Source organism: Panthera tigris, chromosome A1, assembly GCF_018350195.1.
Source record: "Panthera tigris isolate Pti1 chromosome A1, P.tigris_Pti1_mat1.1, whole genome shotgun sequence".
In the NCBI taxonomy this organism is placed as follows: Eukaryota; Metazoa; Chordata; class Mammalia; order Carnivora; family Felidae; genus Panthera; species Panthera tigris.
Window position 1 is genome coordinate 81,885,851 of NC_056660.1, and position 12,191 is coordinate 81,898,041.

Consider the following 12,191-nt stretch of genomic DNA (forward strand, 5'->3'; position numbering starts at 1 on the left):
CTGCTCCCCACTGCATGTCACTGCACCCCGTCTCAGGGAGTCCACGAAGCCTCCGTTACAAGACAGGGCGCTGTCACATCCTGCCAAGGAAGGGGAAGCTATTCTTCAGAGCTTCAAATGGGGGGAAGATTGCACTTGAGAACAGATAAGCCCTTAGAGAAGGTAAAACACTGACTTGATTTTTAATTTATTTTTAAAGATAAAATAAATGCTATTCTTATTCAATGTGGCCCGTTTGCATAATGACAATCCCGCATACATAGTTTCTGTCATTTCTAAGGGTTCTCTAGCTTTGGGAAGTACGCTGTCAGCATATGTAGTGTGCACACCCAAGTATCTGTGCCCCAGAGAAGTGGCAGGTCAGACCTGTCCAGTCTTCTTAGCACAAGGGAGAGCTCGCCTCCCCAAGACCTGAACATTCTCCACTCACTATCACTCATAAATATGAGACTACTTATCCTTCAGTCTATACAACTTGGAAGGCAAGGCCTATATTTTCTCTGCATCCTGTGAAATCCCCAGTGTATATGGCTCCATAGTCCCATATGATGGTAGCAGCCAACTACCATGGGACAGTCGGAAACGTCAGACCCCCTGGGTTGGCTTTGGTTAATGGTCGACCTGTGTGATTCAGAATCAACGCCTAAGCAACCCATGAGCAGTTTACAGCAGGACAAAATCTGAAAACTAACTTTTCCCCAACTAGCATTTGTGATTAATACATCAAGTCAAACTAAAAGTTGTTGGGGCACCTGGGTGGCTCAGTCAGTTGAGTGTCCGACTTCAGCTCAGGTCATGATCTCACACTCCATGAGTTCAAGCCCCGCATCAGTCTCTGTCTTGACAGCTCAGAGCCTGGAGCCCGCTTCAGATTCTCTGCCTTCCCCTCTCTCTGCCCCTCCCCTGCTCATGCTCTGTCTCTCTCTGTCTCAAAAATAAATAAAAACATTAAAATAAAAAAAATAAATAAAAGTTGTTGCCATTGTCTTGCAGTGACCCAAGAAGTCCTCTGTCTGACACCTACTTCTGCATGCCACCCTTCCTGGCTGCCACCCCTCCCATCCCATCCCAACTCGTACTTACACACCCCATAGAACCCCCCAGATTAGGTGCCTACAGAGATTTCCCCCAACAGCCTGAAATCTCTTCTGGGAAAACAACGCCATCACCACCCTTAGGCCTCAGTGACACCGAACTCCAAGCTTCTGAGTGTGAGGCGGGGCTGTGGGCCCCGTGTGCTGTGCTGCCTGCCTCTCAACGCCAAGTGCCCTCGCCAGCCTGCCAGCTGCCTTCTCTACCGCCACTCGGCAGATATAGCCTACTTTTTCAAATCAGCATTCCCGAATTCACAAAACCGGCCCACAGGAGAGCTGACGCAGGCTGTGGGGACAGCAGTCCAGAGAGGCCAGGGGCGCCTTCCAGAAGGAGGAGAGACATACCATTACACTGTCACTGATCACAGTGAATAACGACCAGGGGATGAGAAGGCCCGGACACTCTGCCAGCCCCTCCTGCCCCCTCCGCCCCCCCTACACCCTTGTCCAGGAAGACAGGAAAGGGGTTCCCTGAAGAGAACACCGGGAAACACTTTAGGAAACAGTCACAAATAGAAAACCAAGATCCTGAGCAAAAACATCATGACAAGTGGTTTTTTTCTCTCCGTGTGACCCTTTATTTCCAGTCAGGACACGCATAAACACATTCTTGGGTCCAAATGCTGAGAAAGTCTTTCTCCACACGCTTGTCGCAAGCGCTCGGAGCAGGAAATGATGAACAGAGAAAGGAATGCCAGAGTCCAGATGGATGCGGCCAGCCGGGGGCTCGGGAAGCCCAGCGGCCTCCTGCCCGGGCCTCCCTCCTTTCTCAAGGCGTGCCCTGCAGCAGGCGGCTCCGACTGAAACGGTGACCCACCGGCGAGGCCTCCTCTCCCCCAGGGAGGTGTGTGCGGGCTTCCCACCAGCAAGTCGCCAGTCCCAGGGACACGAGAGCCCGTGTTCGTGCCCCCATCAAGTTCCCAAGCGGAAAGAACTTCTCATCAAAACCTACAGTCGCTCAAGGACGACCTTCTCCTGGTGCCACCCGGTGCCCCACGGGAAGCAGGCCCCCCCACCCCGACCCAGTGCCCCATAGGGAGCAGCCCTCCCAACCGGTGCCCCACAGGGAGCAGGCCCCCCCCACCCCGACCCGGTGCCCCGCAGGGAGCAGGTGCTGGGACCAACGCTGGCAGTGCCCCTTGTCACGCCTCCCTGGAATGACAACCCTCGCACTCACTTCACTACATCCCCGGAGTCCCTGGAGAGGAACTGCCACCGCGGGCAGCCAGCTGACAAACAGGCCAGAAGCAAGTAGGAGAAAAAGCCACAAGAACACCCCAGGATGTGGGTCTAAAAAGCAAAGGCTTTTGATTCAAATACAAAAAATTAAAATATCAAAAACAGAGAAAGCTCTCAAGGCAGAGAGGGGACAGGTGGGCTGTCCCAGCATGGAGGCCCCAGGTAGGCTCAGACTAGCTGTGCCCCCAAAACACACCCGCAGACCCTGGGGGGCCAGCCCAGGGAAGCCACACCAGGCAGAAGAAAAAGGACTGATTTGCTTGAGAAACAGGAACCCTTTTTAAAGGCCACACACATTACCAAGGCAGGCAAGGCTGGCTCCCTGGTGCAGTGAGTCTCAGCGAATGGGGAGGAGCCATCACAAGTTAGTGGTAGGAGCCTCCCTCACGTCTGTGCCACCACTACACTGGGCACACAGCACTGCGCTTCTACCCACAGACAAGCTCTGGGGACCGTGTGTGTGCCCGTGTGTGTACTGTGTGCACAGGTGTGTGTGCACGTGTGTGTCTCTGTGCGTGCGCCCATGTGTGCACATGGCTGTGTGTATTCTGTGCACGCGTGTGTGCATCTGTGTGTGTGCTGTGCACACATGTGGTGGGTGCCTATGTGTGCACGTGGCTATGTGTGTGCCTGTGTGTGTGTTCTGTGCCTGTGTGTACATCTGTGTGTGTGCTGTGTACGTGTGTGTACTGTGCACACATGTGGTGTGTGCCTGTATGCAAGCATGTGTAATGTACCTACATGTATGCATGTGTGTGTGTGCTTGTGTGCATGTGTGGTATATGCCCATGTGTGTGTTCTGTGCATGTGTGTGCACATGCAAAACCATGTTCCAACAGGAGGAGGCCTCATAAGAAAGTAAAGATGGACAGCTGCCCCTCTAAGCTAAACCCTCTGCCTCATGTGGTGCAGCTCTGAGGAAAGTCCGAGAACACCTGGCCTTCCATAAGCCTGGCCAGGTCCTGGACATGCTGCATGCTGGCAGTATGTACTCTCCACATATGTACCATACGGGCAGAGTTTATTGCCCTGGAAACTCAGCCCTATAAAGTAATAAAATATCCAATTGTTTGACCCCAAGTTAAAGACTGTTTATGGCAGCCAGCCCTAGGACAGGCCAGCCTCAGCCCTGAGTGGTCTGGAATTCCCCAGTGGGGCCCTTATCCCGAAGGCCATGGGAAGACCAGGCAGGTCACAGCACCCACCCCAGACCTCAAAACAAGTAGTAGGCTTGGCCAGGCCCCCTAGGGTCTGCACACTGATGGGTTTTCTGGAACCAGCCCGTCTTCCTGGATCTCTGCTAATAGCTCTACACCACAGTCTGACCCCAGCCTTGGAAAGCCCCAGTTTAGCTGGGCCAAAATAAACAGATGCCCAGAGGCTTAGGGGCCTGGGGCTAAATTCCCCCCTGAAGTATCGGGAGTTTAACTGCCCTGCTCAACCCATCTTCCACCTGCTACGAGGCCAGGCCCTCACTGCCTGCCTCGCCCAGAGAGCTTTCCCTGCATGAGGTAAGGTGGCACCTGGAGGAGAGAGTGGGGCCGCCCTACCAGGAGCAGATGATCAGCCAGAAGCCAGAGGGCGGGAGTCAGGAGAGGCAGCGCTGCCTGGCCATGGCAGGCCTCCTTTGGAAGGAGGTCTCAGGTGTTCTAGGCAGGTCAAGACACTCAGCTGGGAAGTGGCTCAGCAGGCTCTGAGCCCCTGGCTGTCCACATGTTCATGCAAAGGGGTCGCTCTGCTGAGTGAGTCCCATAAATGCTCATTTAAAGATCCACCACGGAACAGAAGGGTTCGGGTGGGAAGGCAGATAGCTGCTGTCTGAGGAAGTAATTTGAGAACACACCCCAGAAGGCAGTTCCTCGTAAAGGAACAAAATGCCTGGGTCTGGGGCAGATGAAGTCCCTCGCAAGCCAACACGCACAGCCACAGGCTCTCTCGCTAGTGTGATCGTGGCAAAGTCACCAGCTTCTCCGAGCCTCGGAGGCGGGGGCCAGTTAAAACAGCTGTTCTGTGCTGCACAGAATCCTTACAAGATCTGACAGGGCAGTGTACTACTTTGGCGGACACGTCCACGGCTCCCTAACCAATGACTGATCTGGTGGTGTGAAAATGGACAAAATCAAACAGTCTGTTCTTGTACCTCCCAGAAGTGGATTCAGGAACAAAGAGAGAAACCACAAGAGCTAAAAAAGGAAAACGAATCTTTTTCCTCAGAAGAAAAGAAACACACGACAAAGCCACAGAGCTCTACAGGCACATGTAACAGTCCTCCAGTCCTGCATGGGCCTGATTGTGCGGCCTCTTTTAACGGACGTGACGAGAAAGCAGGAACCAGCCCTGAGTCAGTGCACGGACAAGTGGCCCACACGAGGGTCACACCTAACCAGACCCACAGTGTAACTTAGGAGACTGTGAGTCCAAAAACAAAGCTCCAGAAAGATATACATGCATAATTAACACTCTCAACTCTGTTAAGTGTCCTGAAGAATCCAGAAGCCTGAGCTCAGTCCCAGGAGACCCACAGAGGGGGAAGTTGGTTCTCAGGAAAGGCCTGGAGACTTGGTCCTGCTCCTGGTGCTAAAGGAGGCATCGAAGGCACCTGCAGCTGCTGAGGAGAAAATGCTGTGGTGGGTGCACCCTGTGGTGGGTGCACAGGGGTCCGGCCAGCCTGGTCGGGAAAACACTGCCAGGCGCGGGTCTCCAGGATGAGTCACCCTGAGTCTAAGAAAGACTTAGCCACTCTGTTTACCTTTGGGTTTTATCCCATTGGTGATGAGTGGGCCAAGATAGAACAATGCTTCATATTTTGGAAATTATTCAGACAACAGGAACAGAAACAATATGAAGAGGAAAGAGCAGGCACTAGCGTCATTCCTCAACAGACAACAGTGAAGGGTACTATGGTCTGTTGTGTTTCTAGAAAAGGTTCTGATTTACAGCGTAACCCTGAGCACAGATTCCAGCCTCCTCCCAACCATTGGAGGAGCGGGCTGCCCCTCACAGTGTGGGTCAGGTGCGTGGGATGAGGCGGCATGGGTCAGGTGCGAGATGTGGCACTTACCAGCTGACTCTAGGGCCAGGATGCCGCTGTCCCCAAAAAAGGATTCAAGCTTACTCAAAAACTGAACCAGGAACGCCAAATTTCAAGATGAACAGAGCCACAGCCCCAGGGAGCCCAGCTCTGTGTACAGAAACACACCTCTGCTTTCAGATGCTCATCGAACAAGGAATCACTATCTTTGATCCCACAGTCAGCTTGATAATCCACCACTCCCAGCAAAGACTAAATACTCCAACCTAAAGCTTCCCAGATGCTGAGGCCCTGGTGGTCCCTGAGTCTGACCTGACAACCCTCTTGTGAGAACCACTTCCTGTGTTCTATCCCACAGGGCAAGCTGGGAAGCCAAGATGCGGGGCCATTCATCTCCTTATTGCTAAAGATGATCACGGGCCTGCATTTATACCAAAGCTGGAATGTGCTGACTGTTCATTCTGAACACTGCCTCACACTTAGAGAAAAGTACTGGGCCATCTGTTGTGACGAAATTCCCTTGCATCCATGTCAATTTCTCTGAGGGGCCAGGCTGACCGGAGGCCCGTCGCAAGCCAGCCCCTGCCCAGGGCTCCGACAGACTTGCCTTTGCCCCACTGTCTTGTTCACTGGTTCCCAACTTCAAGGGCAACTCCGCCCCAGACTCTCCCTCAACTCTCAGCAATCTAGGCAAGTTATTTTACCTTTCTGGGCCTTTCCTCTCCAGAAAGTTCTTTCCATTTTAAAGTTGTGATTTTTAATTTTTTTTATTTCTTTTATTTTTTTTTTTAATTTTTAATGTTTATTTATTTTTTGAGAGAGACAGAGACAGAGCAGGAGCAGGGAGGGGCACAGAGAGGGGGAGACAGAATCCGAAACAGGCTCCAGGCTCTGAGCTGTCAGCGCAGAGCCTGACGCAGGGCTCGAACTCAAACCGTGAGATCATGACCTGAGCCGAAGTCGGATGCCCAACTGACTGAGCCACCCAGGCACCCCAAAAGTTGTGATTTTTAGACTGTTCATTTGCCAATCTATATACATAAATCCACATGCCTGAGTAATAGTAACGCCCTTGATTTTCTGAAACCGATCTTTTCTTTTTCACTCACTTTCCTCTTCCACACTTCCCACCACAGGGAGCCCAGCTGATAGGCTTATGTGGAACTTTATCTCCACATCTGCACGTGCGTATCTGTGTTGTACTATTCTTCACAAGGAATATCTTGGTAGATTCTTCTGCATTTTGTTTTTCTTTCTAGTCATACCCCATGGAACTTCCTGCACGTCACATGGCCTGGCCTGGCTCTAACTCATTCTTCTGAAAGCTGAATAATATTCCATACTGTGGAAGCCCCATAATAGAATCACCCTTTGAAGCAGCATTTACTTCGTTTCCACATTGCGCTATTGTTCATTCAACAGTGGACTGTGGTGGTGCGCCAGGCAGTGACCCTTCGCGTACACCCCCACCAGCTGGTCAAAGCAGTCTGTCCTGCGGTAAGCCCCTCCTCCACTGTTACAGACCCCCGTTCTGACGTCGGGGCGCAAAACACCAGACTATCAGTGAAGACTTCCTGCTCGGGCACCAGGATCTCCCCTCTTCTCTCGAGCGTCAGACCATCCAGGGGTGATCAGCACCACAAGGCAGGACGTCAGGTCCCCACAAGGCTCTCCCAGAGTCTGGAGGCCTGTCAGCACACAGCATTGGCTGTGCTGGCCGCACTCGCCAACCATGTTGTCCCCCCAGGTCCACGCAAGTCTACGCCACACGCTGACTGCACACTTCTCACCGGGCAGGTTCACACCTTTCCTGATATTGCTCACATGCAAACACACACGTGAAAGTCCATCTCTCTCTTCCTGACGAATCCGCCTTAATTGGAGCTAGCTCCACTCCGTCACCTAAGTTACAGGAGAGCCTCAGACTGCACTGGCAGGAACACCCAGAAAGATCGAGCAGTGAAAGTGCCTTTGCTCACACATGCTCATTAAGCGCCACAAAAACAGCCTTACTCTCCACTCTGACAAAGGAAGAAACTGAGGCAGAGAGGGTTTGGGAGATTCTGCTAAAGTCACAGAATCAGTGAGAAACACAGGTGGGACTCACTCTGGAGTCTGGGATCCCAAGTGCCCTTAGTCATACCCTCCTCTTCTAGGCTGATTCCCAGAGGCTTTTGTCCCTACAGCACCCAGGGATGCTTGTCTGTGCCCACAGTGGCCTGAACCCACCTCCAAGGTCATTAGGAAGTAGGGGATGTGCACTCACAGCCTCACTTCCAAGGGCAAATTGCAAACCTCAATTCTCCGGCATTACCAGCTAGCACTTCCGCTTGTTTCTAGCAAATACATCCATCTCCTTTCTAAACATGTGCACGTCAAGGGCGCCTGGGTGGCTCAGTTGGTTGAGCATCAGACTTTGGCTCACGTCATGATCTCAGGGTTCATGGGTTCGAGCCTGGTGTCGGACTCTGTGCTGATGGCTCGGAGCCTGGAGCCTGCTTTGGATTCTGTGGTTTCCCTCTCTCTCTGCCCCTCCCCTGCTCATGTGCTCTCTCTCTCTCTCTCTCTCGCTCCCTCTCTCAAAAATAAATAAATGCTGAAAAAAAATTTAAACGTGCACATCTATGATTAAAACATGATGTGTGATGCTCTGATTCCCCAGTGCCTTCAGGAAGGTGTGAGTGTTTACATACTCAAATGCCTCATTAGTTTCAGAGGAGCAAATCCAAACGTTCCTACCAAATGCCACCTTCCAGCCAAGTGATTCTACCTGCGGGAGCCAATGCTCTGCTCACCTGCCCGATGCCTTCTCCCAAACGTATGGGCTGCCAGTGAACCTGCTTAACGAGCCATCTCTGGATTTCTGTGCTTAAGACCCCATCGCCACAATTCCCCTCCTCTCTAATGTCTACCTCGGCAGCCTCTAGTCAATGACCACAAGTCTCAGAACAACCAGGCCGGTGTCCCTGGCTGATCACCCACAAAAGACTGTGGCCCTGTCCCCCCACCTCATGAACATCAGCTGCCTGCTGGCCCTAAAACTCAGCACTGCTCTGCTTCCCAGCACGTCACTGTACCCAACACCACTCAAACCCAAGATCACACAGAAAGACCATAACAAGTGGTGTGGAGAACAAGAACGTCACCCAAACATGGATTTAAACCCCAACTCTCTCTTACAGGCTAGGTGACTTTGGTTAAGTTACAGGAGTCTCCCTCAACTTCAATGTCATGGAGTTGTGAGAATTAAAACGAGTTAATACACGCAAACTAGATCCCAAAAGTCTGCAACCCTCTCCACCCCACACATATGCATGGCAAACCCACTCCTTCCCAGGTAAAACTTGGAATCGAACTAAAATCACCCTTGGCCTCTGAGCCCGGTGCTCCCCAGACATAGCCCAGAGCGGCACACTAGTCCTTAGGGTTAAAAATAGTACAGGCAGCTAGCTGAGCTCGGTTAATAGAATATCCAGGTTAATTTTAGCATCAGAGAGCTCAAGAGAATATAAATCCCTGATGCCAAGAACCATGTGTGGCCCGCACGACCCCTTCTTTCACCGTCAAACACACACGATGAAAAAGCCAACATCACTGATACCACTCCCTTATACCCACAAAATGGCTTCTCTAATTGGGGAAAACCATTTCTTCTTAGCCCTGTGAAGACACTACCACTAACAACTATTTTAAATTATCAAGCAGGACAGCACCTCATCTGACCCTTACAGGCCTCTGTGATGGGCACACTACTGCTTCCCCTGTAGGAAATCCACATTTAACAGAGCAGACCCAGAACCCTAAGCTTCCAGCCCCTGTGGTCTGGGCCTTCTTCACCACACCAAACCCCTCCTAACCAGCCATTCAGCCGAGGGAGGTGCAGGCCAGAACCCTCAGCCACCACTTCCTGTTCCCCTCTCATTTGGTCCCTGCCTGACAGACCTCCTGCTTCTGGTCCCTGGGATTATGTTTGGCGACCAGTTGCGGGGAGAGCACGAGGTTTGTGGGGCGCCCCCCGGGTCCCCAGCACCAACAGCCTGCAGGGCCACGGTTTGTGGGAGGAGCAGTCAGTTCTGATGTGCTTGCGCTGGACCCAGACCACCATCGACTTCTTGGTGGACAAGTTATAATCTTCCAGAGAAGGAACATGAGAGCACGCCCTGGGCCCGGCACAGCCCAAGAGGACCGAAGGAGAAGGAAGGGAGAGCTGGGGAACGGAGGAGAGCCCGCGGCAGGGAGCTGGTGTGAGACACAAATGCCAACACACCAAGCGGATCCAAACTGTGCCATCAAACCTGATGATGAAAACCAGTGACAGAGCACGAGGGCTCTTCTCACCCCGGAATGCAGGCTGGGATTTTTTTTTTCAGCTTGCCAGAAAAACCTTTGTATATCCCTCTTAATTGAACACATTTATCAAGGTGATACTTTTAAAAACCAGTAGTAGCCACCATGGAAAAGGCAAAAATCACTGGGTAGTGACCGTAACACAGCACCTAAAGGAGCACCGTGTCCAAAATAACACTGCCTTGAAGAGCTCTCGTGGGTCCCTCGCACAAGCTCCGACAATCTCTGAGCAGCCTCCCTTCCAGCACGAAGGTCCTGACTCATGGAAAGTCAGAAGAGCGCACTTCCTCAAAATTACCATCTCGTAGGAAGTGCACTTGGCCTTACCCGACACGAGCCACTGGTGTAAAAACAGTCACGACTGTTACCAAAGGTGGACAAGGTCTAAGGTTTGCAAGTGTGCAGAAGAACTACCCAGAACGACTGTGACATTTAAGTTGGGGGGAGACAAGAACTCACAACAGTCACAACACAAATGCCTCACTCTGATCCGGCATTTGCAGAAGGTGGACAAGCAGGAGGAGGAGGAAAACGAGGAAGAGACTCTGCCCAGTGTCCCCAGCTTCTCAGTGATACCAAGTCCCATCACGCAATCCGAAACTACTTGAGACAAGAGGGCCAAGGCCCAGGCACCTAAAAATCTCTTCATCCTCCCAAACATGTCCTGCCTTTTTTCTCAGCAACAGGAGCAGTGATACTGCTTGTTGGTGTCAGCTTAGGAGGAATTTTCTTTCTGTCCTTTTCTGGGATCGAGGAGGTGGGCATCAACGTGGGCCAGAACAATACCGTCTTGTAAGCCCCCACCGGATGCAGCCAACAGCTATTGCCTGCATTTTGCAAATGGAAAAATGAGTCTATGGAAGGGGAGGGCACTTGCTCCGGGTCACCCAGCAGGCCAAGAGCACACAGGCATGCAGCCAGCCAGCCTGGAGACGAGGCTCCGAGATGAATGGACAGCCTGGCCAGCGTGTCCCCGAACAAGGAGGGGCGAGCGTGCATGTGACCGTGTGTATGATTCATGCACGTCTGCCCCTCCTCCAGATCAACTGTGGTGTTCCTCGTCATCTCGCGCCTTCAAGACCAGGACATTCAGGCAAGTCAGAGCCGAGACTGACCAGAGCAGACCAACAAAGGAAAGAAATCAAGAGCTCAGCACACCCCCTTCCAAGCTCAGGATCACCCTCACCACATTCTATTAACAGGTGTCCCTCAAGTTCAAGCCAGCACACCCACAGTTCACCTTCAGGGTCTCCAGCCCAGGCCCGAACTCAGAAGCACAGCCTAGGCCATTTCTGTGCTCAGACACAGGAGGCTGCCCTGCCTGTGCTAGGTGGAGGCCCCTGCTCCCTGAATGCCCCCCCCACTACAAAGGTGAGACACAGATGTCTCCCCCTTGCAGCCCAGCCCCCGCCCCCAAACATGGGGAGGGAGGGCCCCAAAGGGTCCCACGTGGGGGTAGACACGGCAGATGGGCCGGGTCGAGGCACTAACCTCAGCTGAGCTGGGTGTGTTTCTCTTGCTTGTTTAAAGTGGAACAGAAAGGACAGAAAGCCTCGCCAAGCAGCATCTTCAAAGCCCTTTCCTTCCACCCCAGGCCCCTCCTTGTCCGGTCCAGAGCCCACTCACGAACGTGCACCAGCAGGCTAGTGGAGATGCTCTCCTGGATCTTCGGGTGTCTCTCCTCACTCCCCTGCGTCACATACTGTGCCATTCTGGGGAGAAATCAACCTCTCTGCTCAACACACCGGTGTTCCAGAACGCTCCCAGGATGAGTCTGAGACTGGCTGTGCCAGGCCTGAACCATAAAGTCCTCAGACCCACTCCTGCCTGCTGTGCCCGGAAGCCTGGCACACTCCTCCACAGACAGACCCCCACCCAGGTCCCCTCCTGCTCCCCTTGATTAAGGAAGCACCTCAAACCCTCACACAGCTCAGTGGACCCAGGAACTGATGAGGGTTCTTGGCCAAAGGACCCTGGTACAGGCACCCTCCCTGCCCCCACGTCAGCAGGAAGGTAATGCCGAATCTCTCAGTGCGAAAGTGACAGCAGATCCCAACCAAGCGAACAGGGAAATGGTTGCAGGCAGCGTAAGTCCGCTTCTCAGCCAAATATCAACAGTGCCTCAGTGACAATCCATAAACCAAAATAAAGCAGACAGGAAACAACACGCTGATTTGGGGGAGCTGGAATTCCTCAGGCAGCATCGAATGTCATCAACAACTGACACTCAGTCACTGGGCGCCTGGCTGGGTTCCCAGCGGCCCCTTTTCACATGGGAATAGAAGGGACTGTGGAGGCAAGAAGGACCTGAGGACAGGCGACACTCTGGGTCCTCGGGAACCCTCTTCAACATAAACTGCCCTCCCAGCCGCACATTTATGGCACCAACGTCTAACGGTCACTCGAGGCAAGGATCTTGTTTTGGGGGGGAGGGGAAGGGGACGTGCACATCACCCTCCCGAGATAAAATGAATCCTCCA

The 12,191-nt window shown here is 52.7% G+C and overlaps 1 protein-coding gene across 1 annotated transcript in view; it reads right to left on the minus strand.

Moving 5' to 3' along the window:
• The window catches only part of RASA3 (RAS p21 protein activator 3), a 119,425-nt gene that overhangs the window by 106,481 nt on the left and 753 nt on the right, over window positions 1-12,191 (minus strand). The window lies entirely within an intron of this gene.